Consider the following 10,091-nt stretch of genomic DNA (forward strand, 5'->3'; position numbering starts at 1 on the left):
GCTTGAACACAATGAAAGTTTAGCACCAAAAAGCAACCAATTTATCACACATGCTGTTAATACAACATTTGTACAAATTTAACTAAAATTTATGAAATAGCGACAAAAACTCAAATGAAAAGCAATAGATAAATAAAGGAATACAAGAGAGGGTTTAAGAGCTTTTTTACCTCTTTCAAAGAAACACAGTATCGTGAACGTAAACAACGAATAAATTTAACATTAAGGAAATGGCCAATTTTTATCATTTGATCCTTGAAACGTTTTGTAAGCAACATTTTCTAAGTCACAAACCTATAAACACACAATCTACTTAAACATGCTGCGAGAAATGGTTATACTAGCATGCAAAATTCCCAGAAACCAATATACAATGAAAATGGGAAAACAGAACACAGATCTAACAACTAAAAGGCATGAAATGCTGCAATTAAACAATACTAACAAAATGAACAGTTACAGTTTGTAGTTTATCTAAATTGTCGCCTGCTACGAACTGAGTGGCGTCAAGTCTCTTCAAAGTCGAGACCATCAATCAAGTCCACCATAACACGATTAACTTCGCCCCTCGAGGGTCTGTTCGCAAATTGCACAGTGTCATCCATCAACAAGGAGACGTCTCCGACAGCGGTGCCATCGGAAAACGTTGCACTCTGATCCAAGCCCGCGTTCTGATCACTGTATCCCGGTTGGCCAGTAACGCCAACATCGTCATCAACTGCTTCAAATTCTTCATCGTCAAAAAACTCACTTCGAAAAGGTAAGAAGCGATAGCTCTCAGCGTTGTTTCGAATTTCTCTACCACTTTGATAGTATGTATTTTCATTGTCGTAAACTTCACCATTGACCTCAATTTCTTGACCCTCATCATGATGAACAACTACGTCATTTGGTCCAATTTCATTATCGTCGACATCAACTAACGGCTGATGAGCGTTAAGTTGAAATTCAAAGATCCTGCTTAGAATTCTCGGCACCCATTGAATACTACTCCAGGGCGAAACTAGTCGAATGAAACCACGCACAATTCTTCCGATCAATTGCAATCCATTGTTCGGAACAGCAACAGCAGCAGCAGCATTCTGTCGCCTTGCAACTGTGCACCACAACCAGAGAAAAAGTTCAAGGACTTTACTCTGATGCTGTGATTGTGCGATTCGGACAGCTGAAACAGCATTAAAAATCATCACCCTTTAATCTTAACCCTAATTAACCAAAACTAATTAAAGCGTTTAAAAAACAGAAAATTTTATTTCGGAGCTTTCTACGTAAAATAGAACGCATTATTACGCGTTCGAATTCAATAAAATTAAGCCTTGCTCTTTTCTCAGAAACAGCGCTTTTCTCATTTACTTGGTAACAGGTAATGAAAAAAGAAAGCGTTAACTTATTAGTACCTTTTTGTCTCGTTATAAAAAGTATAAGGTCCCCGTGAAATGGTTACAAAATAATTTTAACAGTATGAGAGTCACCTACTTGATTATTTGCAGCAGCATATACACATTTCGCTGGGCAGGTAAACATTACAGAAAATTAGAACTTTCGGAGGAATAAATTCATTTTTTTTATTTTCATCTTTTCAAATTTTAAACGGGATGCTTATTGGATCTATATTGACTTTTGGGCATTTTTAATACATCAAATCTAATAGATCAAATAGTTCATACAGATCATATTAGATCAAAAAGATCATTTTAGTAAAATGTTATTTCGAAATACATAACTCATTTAAATCAATTCTTTTGTAATTTAGCCTATTTTGGATTGTGAAGAGGGAGGCTCGGTAATATGCGTTTGCAGAAAAATCTTCAACACCGATTATCCACATTTGTGCATTAACTGTCTACGAAATAAGGAAGAGATAGAAAACTTTCAAACATTCAAATATTGTTCAAAAATAATTGGTGTATGAATGAAAAATGCTTCCAGCTCAAATTTAAAAAAAAAACTTAATGACAAGGTCAAAATAGCGTCACATAAAACTTAAAATAAAAAATAAAATTGTACTTCACTGAAAAAACATAGGACCAGTCCTTAATGACTCGGTAACAAGTAGACAAAAAAGAACAAAAAGTTGAAGTTCAAAAATACTTTTATATATTTTGAAAACAAATAATTTCAAACAATGAAACGCATTAGACATCAACAGCAATCTGTACTAAGGTCTACGGTCACTTATGGAGACAATGAGATCTGTGATTATCCCGAACCTGTCGTACGTCTACGAAAACTAACAAATGCAGACGAAAAAAAATCTCTCAATTTGAGAGAAAACGATGTCGAAGCCATTAAAACCACAATCTTTTCCGTAAAAAATAAGATACAATCAATTGTGCCTTCTTTGAACACCAATAACGTGATATTCGAACTGTAATGAGTTTAGGTACAAGTAGACAAAAAAGAACAGGAAACAGGGAAGTTGAAAATACGTCATTTAAAAAAATTATTTCAAAGTCATGAAAAACTATTGCAATCAACTGAAACTGGTAAAAAAAGTTCTTTTGTTAATTTTTCATAAAACTACAAAAAAAGGACAAAAACTGCATTAAAATCTGCTAGAAGAGCGTGTCGAAGCCGTTGAGACCAAATCAAATTACTGAAAAAAATTATGTTCAAAGCCAAAAAACTTACTCGAAACCAAAAACCGCAAAAATATTAAATTTTATTCAATTAGAAACACGACGCGACCTCTTCTGCTGACCTTAAGCTACAAGTTTAACAAAAAGAGAAAAAATGTCAGAGCTCAATCCATTGTTTAATTTGAAAACAATTTTTCTTAAAAAGTCAAAGACATCCAATTCAACTCAAAATATCCGGGTCAACTCAGGACAAGTCAAATCAAGGCTTACTATTTTAAGTCAAAAGATTATGATGTTTTGACTTTGTTGACAGGTAAATTGACAGGTAACAAAGCAGACAATGCAAAAAAAATCAGCGACTGATTACAATCCGAATTATATTTGGACTGTAAAAATTTCAACGATTAGACCAAAAGTAGCCTTGCCACCATCGCTGCTCGTTCTCGTTAGCAACACGTAATTGTTCGACGTATTACGGACACGGATAGTTAAACAAAAAGTCCATATATCAAAAATAAATTATGCATTTTGAATAATTATCGAGTTAAATTAGCAAAAAACCGGAAAAAATTTTAAATCAAGAACGCTCAAAAAGGGAGCGCACGTAAAACTAGCCCTCTTTGCAGTTAACGGAGATTGTCTAACAAAATTTTATTGTGTTAATCCGTCAAAATTAAACGAAGTGCATTAAAGAAGCTCTTTCGTGCCATTTTGTTAAAGGGTGAAATTTGAGGAAATTAGCAAACATTTTAGCAGAAAAATTGAACCAAACAGTTCAACAACACTCTTCTATCTTTGTAGATGAAACCAACAACACCATCGTTAACAATTTTTTAGCAAAATTGGCAACATACTGCGTAAAATACGGAAAATCTGGAAAAAACAACGAATATCAAATTCACAAAAGCTTAGACCTCGATAACTTCGTTCAAACAAAACGACAAAACTTTTTGATTATATATTCTGCGCTCGACGGGCTTTCTGATGATACCACTCACAACCGTTTAAAATGAATATACCGCTCGACCAAAAGAGAACAAAAAACTGAACAAAAAACCCATTTGAGTATATAGTTGCTCCCCCACTAAAGCGGGCGGATCAAAAAGGCACGAAAGGTGAATGAATATTACCACACAGTTGCTATCGGCATCAAGTGGTCATCAACCTTTGAGGCGAAGCCGAGTTTTCGAATACCTTCGGGGCGCGATAACAACCGTGTAGTAATGTTCTAAATCAACTCTCGTTTCGATTACAACAATTGCATAATTTCGCCAATGTTTCAGATTTTTTTAGTATTCTTCGGCCGCTAGAAGGCTATTTCATCACTAAGTCATGCGATTTTTGTTAGACATCGCAACAAGAGTTAATGAATGTTTTCGAAGAAACTTGCGTCAATATTTCAGTCGGAAATAAAAAAAATTGAAGGTCGACCAAAATTTTAGAGGCTTTATTGCACCACTCTTTTTACTCTCCAACGGATATCGATCGGTCAAAATTGGTTTTAAAAGACTGGCCGGTGGATAAGAAAAAATTCTTAGCAAGCAAACACTACTATAATAGAAGATACCATACAAATCACAGACTCTATCTTAGTTTGATATTGTCAAGATTTGCTTCTATCTAGTAGTTTTTGTAACTTCAATCTACCAAATTATAAATGATCTTTGCATGTTAAATAAAAAATCTTAAACAAGTAATTCCAATCACAGCACGAATTATTGATGTGATTTTCGTGTGACTACTAAGAAATCGATTATGGTCTTAGATTCATTGCGCAATCATATACAGTTAACTGCTACACAAATTTTACTGCTCAGAAAGCAGTAATGTCCTCTGTTTAATTGCCTACAAACCATTGACAAGTGTGTAAAATAGTCGACAAAAAACGTTGAGTAGCTTACCCGGTCTTAGAAGGCTGAAAGGAATAGGTTCCTGTCGCCTGTCCAATACGTCATTCAAGATACCAATCAACCAATCACTCTCTGTGTCTCTCAGAATATACAGCATAGTCATGTAACAATGTTCTGCTCGTATTCCAAGATTCCGCCTGTGAAATAAGTTGTCCATAATTCTGCACAAACAATCCAGCTGAAGACTAGTGAGATTACTATCTAAGTTCTCAAGGATTTGATTGGAGAAGTCTACCATGATGTCAATTGGTTCACGGGTTCTTTCCACTGCAGTAGGAATATCCATGTTGTTAGATGTTTCATTCAAATCTTAAAACATTCAAAAAGTAAAACCACAAAAATTAGAAACCTGTGAAAATCTTTTTCGAGGTACTGCGGTTATTTTATCTGGTTCGACAGAATGTATTTTAATAGATGAAAAATAATCGCAAGTAGCAAAAAAATCGCAAGTAGCAAAAAAATCGCAAGTAAAAATGTATATGGCAATTTTCAAGTCACGGAAGATATTCTATGGTTTAAAGTGTTTGCTGAGAATAATAATTCAATTTAGTTGCTACAATCAAAACGAAAAACAGTAGCAGCGCTTCTCCAATGACACGAATACACGTTATTACATTCATTGTTTTAGTTTTTCAATTTCTGTAATGTGCTCTAGAGTGTATTACCAGTCTAGTCTCGCCAATGATGCAAACGAGAAAATTGCACGAATTTAAATATAAAACTGTGTCAAAAAATACGTTTGCGTAAGATAAAGTGCTTTCAAAACACGTTCAAAATACAAACCGAAACGTTTCTAGCAGCTTTTCATTTGAATATATTTGATAAAGTATATGTACAAGAAAAAATTACAGACAGCAGTTGCTATAGACTACAGACAATCACAGCGCGAGCTCAAAAATTGTGTTCACGGCGCTATATTACGAAAATGGCGACAGACCATTACATTAGACCTAGCTATACTTATCTCAATGACATTGAGCTAAAATATGCTCTAAGGCAAGGAGGCAAAATTTTTTTAAACATGTCTTCAGAGCAGAAACATGGATTCATAAGAGTAGAAAAGGTCGCATTATTCTGTTTGCTCTAACAATAATTACGGTCTTACCATAACAACAATTTACCCAACATTTACACAGAACAGCGTATAACTTCAGCCCCGCAAATAAAAAAGGCAACTCACTATAAGAAGTCATTGTTTACTTGTCAGAAAACCACTTTTAAAAAAATTTTCCGGTACATTTTTTTCCGAGGCATAATTTTCTGATGCAAAAAAAACAATTAAATTATAATTGTAACAAACCGGAGTAAAAATTTTGAAGTTCAGAACACCATTGCCACTTGATGAAAAACTAGCTTTATGGATTAACAAAACATTATACTTTCATTGCGAAACAAACAATCACATATACCAGAAGATAGAAAAAGATTAAAACATTACCCCCTTACATAAGGCGAATTAATCTCAAACGGCTGTCGCGTAGTTGGCTTCGTTAGCTGCAGCTGGCTTAGGAGGGTTAGCTGTATCTTAATTGACAAGAGCAGTTGGGGGAATCGTGGGAGGGGGTCATATTCTAACAATTGCGCGTTCACACCATGAATTTATGTTCTTTAAACAACTTAAAAATCAAATGGTCAAGCAAAAACGATAGGAAAAAAATGGGCAGCACGACAAATTTCAAAAAAGAACAGCAGGACTATTATAATTGCTGTGATGTTTCTTTGAGAGCAACTAAAAAAAGAATACAAACGACTAACGTCGGAAGAATTGCCCTCGAACGACTAGTGAGAGCTCTAATCAATTACAGCCTGCTTCAATTTGGGGGGGGGGGTGTAGCTGGGACAATGAAATTCACTAGATGGCTTCAAATAACATCATTAGAGGTTAATATATACCACTATTAAGATTTAAAGTGAAAAAGGTCACCAGTTTCGGCGCATATATATATATTTTAGATGTGAAACAATTGCTGAACCAGTTTGTTCGGCTCTTTTCCCCTGCATATCTTAACGTCATATCTTTTCACCATGTATTATTTCACCATGTACATGTAAGAAGACCGAAAAATGTTTAACAGAATGAAAAACTAGCCACAAAAAATCGCTTAATTTATGGAAGATAATACCTGCAGAACCATTTCTGTGAGCTTCAAAAATGTTTCAATAGCTCTTAAATACGAAAATTAAAATTTCAAATAACTTCAATGACAAATTAGCGAAAATCACTTTAAATTCGAAGCTAATGACGCCATTAATAAAGCAAAAAAACTAATAAAAACCGTATCTTACTATTTTTCCCATATGAGCCATAACCGATCTACATTCAAAATGTATTCGGCAAAACTTTCAGAAATCTGTCAAAAACAAGGAAAAACGACTTCATTTGGCTCAAACTTCATAGAGAGAATTGTTTTTTGTGAAGGCACTACTTCCCAGCAACTTCTGCCTACTTAGCACTTAAAAGACATGGTCTTAAGCCCCTGGGCTGTAGCTGTTTATCCCTATTAGAAAAAAACGGTCATTAATAACGGTCATTAAAAGTCCTTATAGGGCTACCTTATCTTCCCAAAGCAACTAAAATTTCAAATTTTTGTTGCTCTCGGCCTAGAGCTTTTTGTTGCTCTTGAAAGCCGAGTATTTTTGTTCAAACCGAAAAAAATATTAAACATATTACAGTAAAAAAGAAAAGTTAAGCCCTTTATACGCCAGTTCTTGAATAAAAAAGCACATGAGACAATGAAAAATATCAATAGCAACTTTTTCAGTTTGCCAGTCAAGCTCATGGAGATATACAAGCTTAATGCTTGCGTCGAAGGAAGAATTCTAGAGGGCTGCAGTTTCACAGCCTATTGAAGCATTTAGCTTCAATATAAAAGGCAAAAGCGATGAACGGACAACAAATCCAGTAGAACTTTTACTTCGCACAATTCACCTTAAATTGAGCAGAATTTCACACCCACAACATTAATAGATCACATGCATCTAGAAGAGTTTGATTTGAAAACAGTTCCGATAAATCTCCAGTTCCAAAACTGAAAAAGCTTACAAGATGACTAGTTTAAAGTTACCGTCAAGCTGTTCACCAGCTTGTACTGCAGGCATCAGCATATTATCTTTCGAAACAAACGGCTCCTGAAAGAGCAGATTTATATCCAAGGGCCGCAAAAGAACAATCAAGATTTGGCATTAATAAACAAAACGATTATTAATTCAATAACATATAAAGACTGCTCTAACGATAAACTTCAGAAATTAAGTCAAAACAGATGACAATAGATAAAAAATTATCTGATCAAACAAACAGTGGGGCCATAATAAAGTTCAATTTTTCCCAAAAATGTGGAACAGAAAACAGAAAGCTAACAAAAATCAGCGCAATTATCAGTTTCTTTTACAGTTTGTCCAAAGAACAAATATTTAAAGAATCAAAATTAACTGAAATATCCAAAAGTTCTAAAAAAACCATACATGAGACTGTCAATTAATTTTTCCAAATGAAGAATTTTTGAAGTTTCTCGGAGTGAAATTCTACAGGCAAAGAAACTTTAACGTTATACTACAACAAGGAGAATCGTTAATGTGCGTTCGCACATGATGTTCCGACCCGCTCTCATCTACATTTTTGAATTAACTGTCTTTTGACTTACATGTTTGACAAAGAGATAATCAAAAATAAATTCGTTACCCGACACAACCAAACTAATAATTGGATTAAATAATACCATGTCTCATTACAACTGCTATCAAAAACTCTGCTATAAAAAACTACAAGAAACAAAAACAACAACAACAAAAAGCAAAAACAAAAATTTCACGGCAAAAACTCAAAATCTAAAAAGCACCTAAAAACAAAACTCTAACTTTACAGATTTACTTTTTCTAACTACAGAGCAGGTGGGATTTTTCCCTAATGAGACTAGGAAAAAATTCGACAAAAAGAAAAAATATTGAGGCGAAATTTAAAAATCAATCAACATTTGTAAAACCAAATAATTTCAAAAGTCTCAAAAATCATGAAAAATCATTAGCTTTTAACAAAATAATTGTTGATAAATTTTCTAAAAAAGCATAATGAAACCAATAAGACCTGCCTTTGCTTAGACTAAGCCATAGAAACCGACTAAAGATGCAGAAAAACTCAAAAATTAAGAACAACAAATTACAAACAATGCGAAAACACAAATTAGTGAAGCCACTAAAATCATTAGCTATTATCTGAAAACTATGCATTTTAATTCAATTTCTATTTATACTAAATCAGCTAAAATTATACTGAATGAATAAATAAGTTCAACTCGGCCACAATTGAAAACCATTGGGATCTGTTATTACGCCTGTTCTAAAGGAAGAGGAAAAATATACAAATACACCACTAACATAACTTTCTATTAAGGCATGTTGTACAAACAAAACATCAGTTACCTCATAATATCAGTTAATTTGTTAATTTTTAAAATACAATAAATTGTATGGGACCTCTCAATGATGAGAATAAGTTACAAGTTGACAAAAAGAATAACAAAAACTGAAAAATCTTTTAACTGTATATTATCCTAAACCTTAAGACTATTCGCTACAAACTGACAACTTCGATTGACACCGTTCATTCAATCCTCAATTACAAGCTTATGAGACCGTTCATAATTTTACGACTACCTAAAGAATAAAAAACAGGCAAAAACAAGAAAATAAAAAAAATGAGCGAAAAAAGTGTCTAAGCCCTTAAAAAGAAGCTTCTCAGTGAAAATTTTTCTATATTCAAAAAATTGTTTAACGGCAATGGGATTCTTTTTTTTAACAATTGGACTCCAAAAAAATCAATCAACAATCATGAACAATTACATTAAAACCACAAAACTTTTGAGAAAAACAAGAGTATCAACGCTATTAAATTCAATAACTTTCAGCGGAAGTTCAAAAATACGCTAAGTTATGCAAAAATACGCAAAAAAACCAAAAAATCAGTAGAAAAGTGTCATAGCCATTTAAACCATAAGTTTTTCTCTGAAAACATTATCCATGACCCATTGAACGTCTTCCCTAAAACAATAGGAGATATCAATATCAGGATAATGTGATAAGATTTCGTGAGGAACCAATAATAGGAAAAAATCCAAACATTTTTTGAAAAAAATGAAATCTTGTGGCATTGAAGTCATATAACAAATAGTTGGAAGATAAAACCTTTAACTAGATGAATTTTGGTTGCAGTAGAAAAGAAGGGGGTCCTGTCATTACTGAGAAACCTATTGCATTTTTAGTCAGCGATTCTATGCCACGGGACTCCAAAAATTAACAAAAAACCTCAAATAGAAAATCAAAATTTTATTTAAAATTACGAAAACTCAGAGTCGAAGCCAAAAAAAGCACGAGCGATTCTTTGAAAACGAATTTTTTGTCCATTGGTCTTCACTAGACAGTAAGTCAGGTTGTCATTGTGTTCACACAAAACTTCGATCCTCGATAAGTCCTCGAAAAAAACGAAATTCAAAAAAATCTTCTTAGTTTTGAATTCTACGCTGGACAAGCTTTTTAATGAAACCACTCGCATTTCTGTACGATGAATAAATCGATCGGCCAAAATTGTCCGAACAAAAAAATTCCA

This window comes from Convolutriloba macropyga, chromosome 2 (genome assembly GCF_964194025.1).
Source record: "Convolutriloba macropyga chromosome 2, txConMacr16.3, whole genome shotgun sequence".
NCBI classification, from domain to species: domain Eukaryota; kingdom Metazoa; phylum Xenacoelomorpha; order Acoela; family Convolutidae; genus Convolutriloba; species Convolutriloba macropyga.